We start from the raw sequence: 15996 nt of genomic DNA on the forward strand, positions 1-15996 counted from the left end.
CCAATTTTTTGTTAAATGTTTTCAACATAAGAAAAATGTATTTATAATGAACAAATATTGTATACAAACAGAATAAAACCTAATACATAAAGGAGAATCTAAAGAAATAAACAGATGTTGGCAAAACTGATTAGCTTATTGTTATGTTTTTTTCTTTCACTTCACTTTTGCTTAATTTAATTTTCTTCTTCACTAGTTTTTTTTTTTTTTTTGCCACGCTTCCACTTTCATTCGCAGGGCATTTCAATAGAAACCTATCCATGGAGCTTTGTTTAGTCCTGCCCATGAGTTAGGCAAGCGTCATTAAATAGCGCCACTGCGCGATCAGTTGCAACTTTTTCAAGGTGTTTCTTTTCTTTAAAGTTCAAAACTCTTTCCCACATTGCAAACACTTCCTTTATCTCACTTTAAGAGATAACCTCCTCCGCGATACCGATCTCCTGCAGAACCTCCGTATGTTGCTGCGTCTGTAGTTCCTTCAACTCCACTGTCGTCAGTTCCTCGTAATGTGTGGCGACAAGCTCTTTGATGGTTCAGATTTCGAATTTTGGCTCGTAACTCAAAGTAAAAAAATTGACTCAGTGATGGCTCGTATCTCAAAAAACTCGTACGTTGGGGCACTCGTATCTCAAGGTATCACTGTAAAAGTAAAAAGTATGGTGCAGTAAAACTACTCGTAGAAGTACAATTTTTTAAAAAAGTTACTCAAGTAAATGTAACTTGTTACTACCCACCTTTTGCACACCAGCTACACCTACTGTACGTGTTCAGCACCACAATCAGCTGGGGAGCGATCAGCTGACGCTGGTATCTCGCCTTCGTTTTCGATCTCCATCTCTAGATCACTTGCATCAAAATCAGAGTTCGACAAGTCAGAGCCCGATTCAGCGATAATACGCACTACGTTGTCCACGGAGTATTCTGTTTTGCGTATTTGCTTTGGTGTCTCTCACCAGATGTTGACGCCATTTCAGAGGTTGTTTTCTTATCGCTATTCAGGAAATTGAGGTCAAAACAACAAAGCTAACCTTCCTTCTAGGAAAGACAATTGAACTTGTCACCATTTACAGCTGATTACCGTCCTCTACTCCTCAATTTCAACAAAACTTGACATCCGCCCTGAAAGAGATGGGCACGACCATCAGCAATGTGTCTATCTGCGGAGAGAGTGCCAACCTTGTCGAGAGATTTACTTACCTCGGCAGTGACATTCGTGTCTATGGTGACTCTTCCTGTGAAGTCAGTAGATGGATTGGGAGAGCATGGGGGGTCATGAGGTGACTGGAAAGGGTGTGTGGCGCTACTGATATCTGCAAAAGCATGAAGGTCCAAGTCTTTAGAGTCCTGGGGTTTCCTGTTTGTGAGACATGGATGATATCCAGTGACCTGAGACGAAGACTGGACTCCTTCAGTTCTGTCTCTCTTCAGAAGATCCTTGGGTAAGGCTGGCTTGACTTTGTGTCAAATGAGTGGTTGCACTTGGAGTCCCAATTGAGACACATTACCAGGATTTGGAGGGAGTGTCAGTTACGGCACTACCGAGATGTAACGCAATACCCCAAGGTGTTGTTGAGGACCCGAGCAGCTAGACCAGGCCAAGGAGACACTCATGTAACACCTGACTATGGCACACAGGGTGAGACTGGGCCGTGTGTCTGCCTGGGGGGAAGCCAACTGGCATCCAGAGCTGGTTAGTCATGTGTTGGGTGTGGCAATGTGCTGTACCAGTGCAGGCTTCCCAACCTGACCTGACGAGGCAAGGTCAAAAATACATGCAGGGATCAATCTTTTGCCAAGCTCAAAATGCTAAACACGACTCGAAATTAAAGGACAGAGAGAAGTATTAGAAGAACTGTTAGAAGAAACAATGACAGGAAACATGGATGACTAAATGGCGTGTAAATATAATCACTTATAGGGTTGCCCTGATAAACTCACATGACACGTATTCGTGGGGAATTCTGGGAAGATGCCTCCACAAAAATCTCGAATTCAAGATGGCATCACGGAAAGATGGTAAAAGTGTATGGCTTCCTCAGAAAACAATATAGAACAAAATATGTTTTAAAAATTAATTCCTCAGCTTCCGATTGGATAGTTGACAAGAAGCCCAAAAACCTACCCAGAAAACCAGCAAAAAATTGAATGAAATGCAGAAATGGTTACACCCACCTGATAGCCATAAGAACATTTGAGGGGCCCACTCTGCATGGCTTTGTCAAGACGGGGACTTGTGAAGGTGCAATCGCTTGCCGTCCATCTCAGGCAGGGAATTTCCCAGCTAATGACATGGGTGTGATGAACCCATGGTGCTGCGGATGATAACATCTGTCTTTCCTGCACTTTCATTGCGCTCTTTTAAATATCGGTGCATGATTTTGAGCATAAGAAATCATGGGAGCCAAACGGAGGAGTGAGGTGTTAAAACGAGGAAGACAAGAAGAACCGAGTGACCATCGCCAAAGGACAAAATGAAAGAAAACGCCAAAGCCAGAAACAAGATGACACCAAAAATCAATCCTACTGTGATGTCCTGGGCCAGCAAACACATAGCATTGTCCCTAGTTGGGGCATTTTGTAGTCTGTAGACTGAGGATGGTCCGGTAGCATTGTGAGTTCCAATAAATCGCCTTCAGTGAGCAGGTCCTTAAAAACATTGAAAATCACGGTCAGCCGTAGTTTCTTCTTCGCCTGCACACCTCCCGTTCCGTCTGTCCTCGCTCAGCAGTAAATCAGCAGACTCAAGATGTCCAGGGCACCGGTCTTTTCAGATTCCCTCCCATCAGAGTGTCTCAGACGCCGTTGTACTCCCTGGCTCCTCCATCGATGTCTGCGGTGATCCTGGAGAACCTCGATCTTCTCCTTAGCTAGATCCATCTTACGGGATGGCAACCTTCATCCATCTCTTGGAGACTTCCACCCGACCGGCCCTCTCTAATTCAGGTTCCCCTGCTGACTTCTGGACATTTGCCTTCTTTATACCTCCGTCTCTTTTCCTCCCATCTCTCCCTTCACTCAGATCTTTCAGATGATCTTGTTGGCACAGCACTTACAACACTCTGAGGCTGCTAATGAGGGATGGCAGCCCTGGTGTCTTGATTTAATTAGCCAGTTCGCCCATTACTGCTCCATGCCAGCTCATCGTCAAGTCCTTGTCTCAGCTACACTACCAATCCATGCTGCCATTGTCCCACTAAACACTTCACTTGCCACGTTTGCCAGGGCTTTGGTGACACTTAGTGTCACACCTACTACTGCACTAGGGTTTACTTGAACAAGAAGCTAACTTCCACTAAAGTTCACAAGGATGTTGTATCCATCGCGGAATAATAAGGAGTAATAAGCGACTGCTGCCATATTTAGAGCATTACGTTCGTTGACGTCAGAAATGTGAAAACGAACGGTTCTCAAAAACCCCAAATTCCGAGAATGCTAATTTCGATTTGGTGCCTGTAAGTCTGGATATATTTTTTTTAGCTATGCAAATTTTGTTTGCAGTTTGTTGAGGGTGAGAATATTTAACAAGTCTGTACCAATCAAGACCTGGGGCGTTAAGTTGGCATACAGAAGAGGAGAGTCTCCATCTGTGAGGAGTCCTGCAAATTCTGGCCTGGGTTTTCCTTTGGCGTCTATTCAGCTAAAAAAAAAAATCTGTTAGCGTTTGATGCCCTTTGAGGTCTGGAGTGTGCCATTAATTGGCATCGACTGAGGCTGTTAAATGTGTTTCAGGTTGGCACATGAGGAAGCTGGCATTTCTGTCTGTCAGCTGAGGCCTGGTTATGTGTGTACAGTATTGTGTGCTCATTTTGTGCCCGGAGTGTCTCAAGTTACAGCATACTCTGTTTTCGGATGGCACCTGCTGAAACCAGTAATGTCTCCCCATGTTGCTAGGAAGGCTGTATTTAGGTGGTACCAGTTAAGACCTGAATGGTGTCTTGTGTTGGCATCCATTCAGACCGGAAGTGGCACTTGTTGAGGCTGAAATTTTGACACTCCCTTTGGTGCCAATCAAGATCAGATGTCTCTTTTATTTTGGTGTCTACAAAGACGTGCTTGTTGTCTGCAGTTTGTGGTGAGCAAGCTGGTGTCTGTCGACGAATGCCCAGCAGGGAGGGTTAGCCCTAAGGATTGTCCAGGCAACCGCACTGTGGAGAGATCATTCCACTTACAGTGCCATAGCAGTGGCAAAAGAGAGCAACACAAATGTTATAGTTAGCTTGTGTTAAGGAAGTCCATAGACAGGCTCTGTGGGGAGACCCCCTAGATATCAGCCGACAGAGATGAGTACAGCAGTCCGCCCGTTCTCTTCTCCAGATGCTGCAGGACTGCCCAGAGCTTTGAAGGGTGAAAGCTTATGGAGGGCTGCACTTCATAGTGTTGTGGTTGGACAGAGGAGCGTTTCCAGTTGTAACATGAAGTGCTCCACTGAACGTCACAGGAAATCCTTCCTCCCTCTCCTGGTCACTCATCCACACTATAAGCTGTTCCCTTTTTCTCCTATGGATATCCCAGTACATTTTCAGCCACATAGATGTGCCATAACTTGTCTGTTCTTGTCACATGAATAACTTTTTGTTCTCACAATGTGCAATATTTCACTAAACATGCAATATTATTATGTGAGATTTTATAAGATACTCTCATGTATAGTACTGTATTTCATTACCGTGTACCTGTGGAGGTGGATGAGTTTAAATACTTGGGATCAGCAGTACAGAGTAATGGGGACTGTGGAAGAGAAGTGAAGAAGAGAGTGCAGGCAGGGCGGAGTGGATGGAGAAGAGTGTCGGGAGTGACTTGTGACAGACGGGTATCAACAAGAATGAAAGGGAAGGTCTACAGGATGGTGGTGAGACCAGCTGTGTTATATGGGCTGGAGACGGTGGCACAGGAGACAGAGCTGGAGGTGGCAGAGTTAAAGATGCTAAGATTTGCATTGGGTGTGACGAGGATGGACAGGATTAGAAATGAGGACATTAGAGGGTCAGCTCATATTAGATGGTTGGGAGACAAAGTCAGAGAGGTGAGATTGCATTGGTTTGGACCTGTGCAGAGGAGACATGCTGGGTATATTGGGAGAAGGATGTTAAGGATAGAGCTACCAGATAAGAGGAGAAGAGGAAGGCCTAAGAGAAGGTTAATGGATGTGGTGAGAGAGGACATGCAGGTGATTGGTGTGACAGAGCAAGATGACGAGGACAGGAAGAAATGGAAGAAGATGATCCGCTGTGGGAACCTCTAACGGGAGCAGCCGAAAGAAGAAGTACCTGTGGAGCTTAGTGAATGAGGATTTATTTAGACATTTATGTTTTGTTTATATTTTTACATGCAAACTTTTTACTTTCTCGTATGTGAAGTATAGGGAAAATATTGGATTCTTCCAAAAATTCCATTTTAAGATTTTGATGAATCTCGACGTTTTAGACCTCCCTGAGTCCGAAAATTCCATTTTTGGAATTATGTCTGTCTGCGTGTCTGTCTGCGTGTCTGTCTGCGTGTCTGTGTGTGTGTCTGTGTCTCTGTGTGTCTGTCTGTCTGTCTGTCTGTCTGTCTGTCTGTCAGTGCGTCTGTGTGTGTGTCTGTGTGTCTGTCTGTGTGTGTCTGTGTGTGTCTGTCTGTGTGTCTGTCTGTGTGTGTCTGTCTGTCTGTCTGTCTGTCTGTCAGTGCGTCTGTGTGTGTGTTAATATTAACACGATAACCTGAATACGTTTTCACTTCAGTCAACCAAATTTTGCATACAAGTATTAAGTACAAAACGTAGATTTTTGTCAACGTTAGAGCTATTTCCACTAACCAGAAGGGCTGCTTTACCTGAAACGTTTCCCCAAAAATATAAAAAATTGTGATAATTTCTCATCATATTATGGCAGAGCACAGCATTCTAAATATTTTTTGTCGCTTTCCACTTTTTCAAAAAACAACCGGTTTTCTAGATAATCACAATTTTCCATGTGACGTTCAAACGGTAATACATACATATTTGAGAATGTGTTTGCTTTATGTAAATTAAATTTTGTATCCAAGTATTAAATTTCACACATTATTAAAGTCTCTTGCAGCTTTTGACCCACTTCTTCTTACTGAAAGTGGTAATTTACTTGAATTGTTTGTCATGGAAAATGTTTTATTCATGCATCTGCAGAGTCCGATTTATTCGACTTTACTTTTATAACAATTGTTCAATATGTTATTAATGTGATTTGATTTGTTGTTGATGGCTCTTTAATGTCCATAATATTAAAATATAATCCTTGTCTTGCGGTTTACTCCTCAAATATCCATCCCCATATCTGAGTATACGAGAAAGTGAAGGGGAGACGACTCCCAATTTTATATTTGCTCTTAGTGTTATTTGTGCTTTTGTCTGTTTGCACAGTTGTAATATAAATTACTTCATTTAGGATTAGTGTAATAAAGTTTAACTGATTCTGTTTCAGAAGTAGAGGGAACACATTCACTGTTTTTATTATCTATTTATTTATGTAGGGCTCCACTGTCATCATCGTAATATTAATACTCTTCTTGGGTCCCAGTATGGTACTGAGTTTCTTATTCGGGGTCCTCAAATGAAAAAGTTTAAGAACCCCTTCAGTAAGCCAATCAGGTGTCTAAGTAAGAATTTTGCCACTGCTTTTCTAGAAGTTTCTGCAGAGCAATCAACATCCTGGTTCTTTCTCATGCCAAAACCCCAGAAATATTTTCTTACAAATTTCTATAAAAAAGACGAAGTGAAATACGTGCAGTGTACCAAAGTGATGATGATGATGATGATGATGATGATGAAGATAATAATAATAATCAAAAACATGTACTCCTTGTGTGGTGTTTGCATATTCTGCCCTTGTCTGTGTGGGTTTCCTCCCAAAGTCTGAAGACATGCCGGTTAGGTGGTCTGGCGATGCTTCATTTGCCCCTGGTGTGTGTGTGTGTGTGTGTGTGTGTGTGTGTGTGTGTGCATTCACCCTGCGATGGACTGGCACCTCATGAAGGGATTGTTCCTGCCTTGTGCTCTATGCTCGCTGGCATAGACTGCAGCCTCCCTGTGACCCTGCTCTGGGTAAGAGGGTTAGGAAAATGGATGAATGGACAACAATCTAAAAATAAAAATCAATACTATATATTGCATATGAAAGAATAATACTCCGTAAGGCCACAGTGATGCACTGAATATTATTAATCTGCATGAGGTGTGAAGTGTATCTTGGGTTCCCCAGACTGTCTCACCCGGTGCCCAACACCACCAAACCTTGCTTGCTCACTAACCCTTTGCCAGGGTACAGCACTTGCCATGCCCCATATTGCATTCCCTGTTGGTGCAGCTCGGCTTGCGTGAGCTCACCAGTTTACAGTCCGGTTTAGCAGGTTTCCTGATGGCTTGTCAGGTGATGCTGGCTAAGTAAAGAGAATAAGACTTGGCTGTCTGACAGAAGAAGGTCATCCTGTTAACTGACAGACTCCGTCCATGCTTCATTTTGTTTTATAGCGCCTTGCATTCTAAGTGCTGTGGTGAGCACTGTTATTATAAATGAAAAGCCGTCCTGGGGATCTTCAGGGAGTTAAAGATGGTGGGCCGCATCGAGCTCAGCCCACAGCCCCTCACCCAGCTGGCTCCGCCTCTTCCGTGCATTTCCTGCACTACACCAAAAGTAAATCCCCGTGGAAGGATACCAGGTGCAGGAGAGCAAACGAGCAATTAAACAATGAGCTTTGTTAGCCGTACGCTTGGGTCAGCTCATGCAGCACCGTCATAGAGGCCATACTTGTAACCATGCCAGTCAGCCTGTGTCTGTGTCATAATGTGCTGATCAGTCCATGTGTGTGCCCTCAGATGCCAACCTACACATCTCTGTGCCCTCAGGCACCCACAGTGGGTACGGAAAGTATTCAGACCCCCTTCAATTTTTCACTCTTTGTTATATTGCAGCCATTTGCTAAAATCATTTAAATAATTTTTTCCCTCATTAATGTACACACAGCACACCCCATATTGACAGACAAAAAAAAGAATTTTTGAAATTGTTGCAGATTTATTAAAAAAGAAAAACTGAAATATCACCTGGTCCTAAGTATTCAGACCCTTTGCTCAGTATTTAGTAGAAGCACCCTTTTGAGCTCATACAGCCATGATCTTCTTGGGAAAGATGCAACAAGTTTTTCACACGTGGATTTGGGGATCCTCTGCCATTCCTCCTTGCAGATCCTCTCCAGTTCTGTCAGGTTGGATGGTAAACGTTGGTGGACAGCCGTTTTTAGGTCTCTCCAGAGATGCTCAATTGGTTTTAAGTCAGGGCTCTGGTTGGGCCATTCAAGAACAGTCACAGAGTTGTTGTGAAGCCACTCCTCGTTATTTTAGCTGTGTGCTCAGGGTCATTGTCTTGTTGGGAGGTAAACCTTCGGCCCAGTCTGAGGTCCTTAGCACTCTGGAGAAGGTTTTTGTCCAGGATATCCCTGTACTTGGCCGCATTCATCTTTCCCTCGATTGCAACCAGTCGTCCTGTCCCTGCAGCTGAAAAACACCCCCACAGGATGATGCTGCCACCGCCATGCTTCACTGTGGGGACTGTATTGGACAAGTGATGAGCAGTGCCTGGTTGTCTCCAAATACTGAGGAGAGGCAAGACACATGACAGCCCGCATGGAGTTTGCTAAAAGACATCTGAAGGACTTTGAGATGGTGAGAAATAAGATTCTCTGGTCTGATGAGACCAAGATAGAACTTTTTGGCCTTAATTCTAAGCGGTATGTGTGGAGACAACCAGGCACTGCTCATCACTTGTCCAATACAGTCCCACAGTGAAGCATGGCGGTGGCAGCATCATGCTGTGGGCGTGTTTTTCAGCTGCAGGGACAGGACGACTGGTTGCAATCGAGGGAAAGATGAATGCGGCCAAGTACAGGGATATCCTGGACAAAAACCTTCTCCAGAGTGCTAAGGACCTCAGACTGGGCCGAAGGTTTACCTTCCAACAAGACAATGACCCTAAGCACACAGCTAAAATAACGAAGGTGTGGCTTCACAACAACTCTGTGACGGTTCTTGAATGGCCCAACCAGAGCCCTGACTTAAACCCAATTGAGCATCTCTGGAGAGACCTAAAAATGGCTGTCCACCAACGTTTACCATCCAACCTGACAGAACTGGAGAGGATCTGCAAGGAGGAATGGCAGAGGATCCCCAAATCCAGGTGTGAAAAACTTGTTGCATCTTCCCCAAGAAGACTCGTGGCTGTATGAGCTCAAAGGGTGCTTCTACTAAATACTGAGCAAAGGGTCTGAATACTTAGGACCAGGTGATATTTCAGTTTTTCTTTTTTAATAAATCTGCAACAATTTCATAAATTCTTTTTTTTGTCTGTCAATATGGTGTGCTGTGTGTACATTAATGAGGGAAAAAATTAATATAAATGATTTTAGCAAATGGCTGCAATATAACAAAGAGTGAACAATTGAAGGGGTCTGAATACTTTCCGTACCCACTGTAGCAACCCATATCTGTGCCCCTAGATGCCAAGCCACTTGTATCTGTACTCTATGGTACTGAGTCCATGTCTGTGTCCTCAGAAGCCAATTAGCCCATTTCTGTGCGTTTAGGTGCCATTCATTCCAAGTCTGTGCACTCAGGTGCTAGTCAGACGATTTCTGTACCCTCAGGTGCTAACCCAATCACCCCACTTCAGTGCCAGCAGGTGCCCACCTCAGTGCCTTCAGGTGCCAATCAGACCATGTCTGAGCCCTCAGGTACGGATCCCATGGCTGTGTTCTCAGAAGCCAATCAACCTGCGCCTGTGCCTGCATGTGCCCAAAAGTCCATGTCTGTGCCTTTGGGTGCCAGTCTGCCTATGTCTGTCCCATCAGATGTCAATCTGCCTTTGTATGTACCCTCAAATGTTATTCTGTCTCTTCTGGGGCCAATTAGCCTCTGTCCCTGCCCGCAGATGCCAATCAGGCTGTGCCTTTGCCCTCAGGGTTAGGCCAATATGTGTTACACCAGACGCCAATGAGCCTTTGTGTGTACCTTCAAATGCTCATCAGCCCATGTCTGTGACCTCAGGTGCCAGTCTGCCTACATCTATGCCCACAGTTACCAATCAGTTCATGTCTGTCATCCCAGGTGCCAATCAGCCTCTGTCGATGTCCTCAGGTGTTTCTCACCATGGCATCAAACACGGGCAGAGTCATTTGATTTATCTACGATAATTCCATGGTGACAGAGAGTTGTCAAGTTGGATTCAGTGTGGCGTAGAGACTAAGGAGCTGGACTTTGAACCCACCTCTGTGTTGTCGGTGCAAGTTCCACTGTGAGACCCCTGAACTGGTCACTTGACTGTTAAACAATATCAGCTGTAACGCATCCTTGTTTTGTAAGTCACTATAGGCAAAGGCATAAACCAGATTAAAAAGGGTGATTGGCACCTTTTAATGAGGCCTGTACCAGTCACTATGCCCTGGCACCTCCTACAGGACAGGACCCTCAGTTTTGCACCTGATGTGGTGGGATTGACATCAGCCCCACATTAAACGGCAAGTTGATCCTAGCAGACAACACAAATATAGAAAGTGGATGAATGGCTTGACAAACGACGGAGCAGACATTGACACTGGCTTAAAGGGTCACCCACTTAAATGAGATCCGGTAGACCCCTGGTGTGATAAAAGCTGCTTACTCGCTGCAAGTTCCGGCTGTTCAGCTTGTTACCTGCAGAAAAGCTTTGAAAGGAAAAAGAAAAAGAAACGAGGGCGGGCTGGTGGGGTGAGGATAAGAGAGGCCTGGGAATTGTAAAGGAGCCGGACATCACTGCTGGAATGCGGCCTCTTTATTGAATTGGTGCGGCGGTTCAGGATCTGAGAGTAGAATAACTCAAGGTTGTGGTCTTCAGCTAATAAAGCATGAAAAAAATACACAATAAAGAAATAAAAAGGCTTGATGTTTTAAAATATTAAGTAAATTCTCTACAGGGAACCCCACTGGATTTAATTTGGCTTTTTAGACCCTGAGAACAGAAAAAGACCCTTAAATGTCAACGTAAAAACAGTTTACTGCTAAGTGGTCTAAATGAATTATAAATTTAAAACGCAATATAATTGATCACATACAGAGCTGCTCAATCCATTAGGTGACACAGATGGCTGTTTAGGGTGCTGTCATCTGAGGGACACCTTTTCTAGGACTGTAAAAGTATGATCTCCATGGAATTTAGAAAAAGGGGCGCTAAATGTGTTCCGGACACTGAGGGGACTGGGACCCTAAACACACCACCAGGCTGTAGAACTACGATAATAATGTCTGTGGTATGTACACAAAGGGGTGGAGTTTCTGTTTCTGAAGGCGTGGGCTATTCGGACACTGAAGGGGAAGCCCCACCCCATCCCGCCCACTGGGTTGTAGACATATGATAATAATGACCACATTGTGTACTCATAGGGGGACCATTTGTGTTTCTGACACTGAGAGGGCCTCGGACCCCTACCCATTCATAAACCTATGATAATGAGAAGGCGGCATCAATGACAGTAAGCCCGAGGTGGATTCTCCCCACCCGCTCACCGAACTTGCCGAAGTGGCATCATTATCCATATTAAGTAAAAGTGGGTATGCTCCAAACACCAAGTGGCATAACCCCCAAAAATCTGTGGTATATGCACAAAGGGATGCCATTTGTGCTATTGTTGGGCACACCCCAGGCACTGGGTCATCAAAGTTTTATAATACCAACTAGCCTGCTCTAGACGATGAGAGGCTACGTCTCTCCACCCAGCCTAGAGCTCCAGATGGGCCAGTGGAGATTACATCAGCATTGCGATATAACTTGTTTTGGTATGGTGCTGTTCACTGAGTGGAGGTGCAGAGTGCTGTGAACAATTCTCAGTTAGAATACAAGTACTGATTATACAAATGACTACTGTAAATACAGAACTGGTACACATATTGTTGCAGATTTGTTAAAACACACAGAGAACAAGGTAGAAACTGATTAAACATCAATTTATTGACTGACAATAGAGGAGATTTAAACTGTAAAAGACAACATCAAAGAAAAAGTTGAACACACAGTGACCACCCTGGAGATCTCGAACAACTAGCGGCCCACCCCATCCTGGACATTCTATAATGGAGTTTGTGCTGGCTGTCCACTCATATGACAGAATTGGCAGTAGAGCAGTGGCACCAAATGCCAGCTTCTTGTAAAGAGAAACAGAATATGGGAGGGTTAGTACACTTTATAAATATTGCATTACTTAAATTCCTTTACAAATTATTTACTGAATCACTACCCAAGAAAGAGCCATAGGATTCTTACTTATTTGATTCTCAGTTCTCAAAGTGAATCATTATGCGAGAACAAGTTGTCTTATTCATTTGATTCTTGAACTTAATCATTAACTGAGAATGAGTCACAAATTCTCATTTATTTAATTCTCAAACTGAATCATTATCCAAGTTCAAGTCAAACGATTCTCAGTTGATTCTCAAACTAAATCATTACCCAAGAACGAGATGCACAATTCTCATTTATTTAATTATTGAACTGAATCATTATCCAAGTTCAAGTCAAACAATACTCATTCGATTGTCAAACAGAATCATTACCGAAGAACGAGGTGCACAATTCTCATTTATTTGATTCTCAAACTGGATCATTTCTGGCAATAGGAGTTCACTAACGTATCATCTAATTATGTGTATATTATTTGACTATACACTATATTGTGATTCATTCACTAGAAAACCCCAAAAGGTTTTCTTCTCTTCTTCTCTACCTCCAGCCCCAGATCCTATCCAAACAAATCAAATTATTCAAATGACTATTTTCACTTAAACAGGTGGTTTGGAAGCCTCTTATAAGTAAAGTGAAACTAAATATCCGGCGTTACATTTAGCCAACTGTAAAAACAGAGTAACAGTGAAATATCTCATCTTTATATTGTCAAATTGCCCAGCCACCCGCTGGTCCTGTCTTGTTCAAAAGGCTTCATGAGCCTGTAAAATCACACAGTGACTGTTTGCTTCCAATCAAATTTTAGAACCAATGAGTCAGTAAGTGTTATGGGGGCACCCAATCTCTTGATGTCGTAACACATCGAGAAAACTGCATATTGTATGCCTGCCCAGCTTTGAAAGTCAGTGACCCAGTGGACAGATAATTATACAAGAGTGGCACACTGCCTCAAAAATCTAAAGACTTGAGTTCAACTCCTAGTCTGGTCAGTGCCCATGTGAAACTGACGTTCATACACATTGCAAACATGCAATTTCAACACAAGGGATGGCCAAGCCTTCATTGGAAGAAAACAGCAATAACCTCCGTATTGAAAGGGAAGGTCTACAGGACGGTAGTGAGACCAGCTATGTTATATGGGTTGGAGACGGTGGCACTGACCAGAAAGCAGGAGAAAGAGCTGGAGGTGGCATAATTAAAGGTACTAAGATTTTCATTGGGTGTGACAGGATGGACAGGATTAGCAATGAGGACATTAGAGGGTCAGCTCAGGGTGGACGGTTGGGAGACAAAGTCAGAGAGGCGAGATTGTGTTGGTTTGGACAAGTGCAGAGGAGAGATACTGGGTATATTGGGAGAAGTATACTAAGGATAGAGCGACCAGGGAAGAGGAGAAGAGGAAGGCCTAAGACACGGGGGTCGAACTCCAGTCCTGGAGGGCCGCAGTGGCTGCAGGTTTTCATTCTAACCATCTTCTTCATTAGTGACAAGTTTTTGCTTGTAATTAACTTCTTTTGCCTTAGTTTTAATTCACTTCATTCAGGCCCCTTAGTTGTCTCTTTTTTCTTAATTAACAGCCAAACAATAATGAGAAACAAAACAAGCCGCCACATAACCAGCTAACCTGTGCCCGTCACACAATATGTGAAAATAAAGAAAGGTGAAGTTTTCAGTAAAGTTGATCTCTCAGGTCATTAAAACATTTTCACAATGTTCTTGGAAAAAACAGAAAAATCAGCTGTTTTGTAAATGTCTACTGTTGCAGAATGATAATTAAATAATGGGCTTAATTAACAGCAAGAATTGGCTTCTCATTAAGAGATTGGTTGGAGTGAAATTTGTGGGAGTTTGAAATCCCAGTTTAGCTGGTCATCTGTTGGCTCGTTTCACATCTCATTTCTGTTTGGCTGTCATTTAATGAAGAAAAGAATACATTTAGAGGATGGGATCCTTAAAAACAGGGATATTAAAATGAAGGGAAAAGGGAGTTAATTAGCAGTGAAAACTGTTAGCTGATTAGGAAAAGGGAAGCCACTGCAGCCCTCCAGGCCTGGAGTTCGACACCCCTGGCCTAACAGAAGGTTTATAGATGTGGTGAGAGAGGACATGCAGGTGATGAGTGTGAGAGAGCAAGATGATGAGGGCAGGAAGATACCCGCTGTGGCAACCCCTAATGGGAGCAGCCGAAAGAAGAAGAAGAAGAAGAAGGTCAAATCCCATAGATGTGTGACCTAGTTTAAACGGTGACTTTAATCTGGTCCAAACACAAAGACATTAAAGGAAATATACTTAGCCCCGGCCAAAGTGGTTTGTGCTGTGGACTCACAGCTTGAAGGTCCTGTGCTCAAACGTGTTCTCCAGGTAGTCTATTGTCCTTCCTTAACATGCAGGGTAGATCAATCGGTGACTCTCGAGTGGCCTCTTCTGAGCTGAGAGTGTGTTGGTACATCCTGTGGTGGATTGGCATTCTGTCCAGTGTTGGTTCCTGCCTTATACCTGAAATTGTTAAAGTTGGCTGCTGCTCCCTGTCACCCTGGAATTAAATCAACTGTGTTAAAAGAAATGCAATTAACGAATAAAAATTTAAATGTCATGCTTATGAACAAATGGGAAATAAGCAAACAGGATACAGCTTACAGTATACCAATCACAGGTGTTGAACTCCAGTCCTGGAGGGCCGCAGTGGCTGCAGGTTTTCATTCTAACCATCTTCTTCATTAGTGACAAGTTTATACTGCTAATTAACTTCTTTTGCTTTATTTTTAATTCACTTCACTCAGGCCCCTTAGTTGTCTCTTTTTTCTTAATTAGCAGCCAAACAAGCCGGCATATGACCAGCTCACCTGTGCCCATCACACAATATGTGAAAATAAAGAAAGGTGAAGGTCTCAGTAAGGCTGATCTCTCAGGTCACCAAAACATTTTGACAATGTTCTTAGAAAGAACAGAAAAATCAACTGTTTTGGAAATGTCTGCTATGGCAGAATAGAAAAATCAACAAGCCATGGAATAAAATAATGACTTTAATTAAGAGCAAGAATCAGCCTCTCATTAAGAGACTGGTTGGAGTGAAACTGGTTGGAGCTTGAAATCCCAGTTTAGCTGGTCATCTGTTGTCTCGTTTCACATCTCATTTCTGTTTGGCTGTCATTTAATGAAGAAAGGAATAAATTTAGAGGACTGAATCCTTAAAAACAGGGCTATTTAAATGATGGGAAAAGAAGTTAATTCGCAATGAAAACTGGCCAGTGATTAGGAAAAGGGTTAGAATGAAAACCTGAAGCCACTGCAGCCCTCCGGGCCTTTAGTTCGACACCCCTTTCATAGATGATAAAACGTTATAAAAATAGGAAAGGTGTAAATAGATAATAGATAATAATTATTATTACCCATCCATTCATCCATCCATTATCAAACCCGCTATATCCTAACTATAGGGTCACGGGGGTCTGCTGGAGCCAATCCCAGCCAACATAGGGCGCAAGGCAGGAAACAAACCCTGGGCAGGGCGCCAACCCACCGCAGTATTATTATTATTATTTTTTTGACCAAACTGGTCAGACATGCCAAGGCTCTTCTGCATTTCCTTGTCTTCCGTGTCACATGACTGCCATTCTCACGTATCGCTTTGCCGCTGGATTTCTCTGTATTTTGGGTTCTGCTCGCTTGCTTTTTTTTCTGCCTTGGCACGTTTTTCATTTCTTGTGCATCCTCATTAGCTTTCCGCCCCTCTGAGTGTACGGATGCAGCTCTCTAATCCCTCACGCCAGGTGTCCAA

The 15996-nt window shown here is 43.4% G+C and overlaps 1 protein-coding gene across 2 annotated transcripts in view; it reads left to right on the plus strand.

Annotated features, from left to right (window-relative positions):
• fhdc1 (FH2 domain containing 1) overlaps positions 1 to 15996 on the plus strand; it is a 93026-nt gene that overhangs the window by 22930 nt on the left and 54100 nt on the right. The window lies entirely within an intron of this gene.

This window comes from Polypterus senegalus, chromosome 4, assembly GCF_016835505.1.
Source record: "Polypterus senegalus isolate Bchr_013 chromosome 4, ASM1683550v1, whole genome shotgun sequence".
NCBI classification, from domain to species: Eukaryota; Metazoa; Chordata; class Cladistia; order Polypteriformes; family Polypteridae; genus Polypterus; species Polypterus senegalus.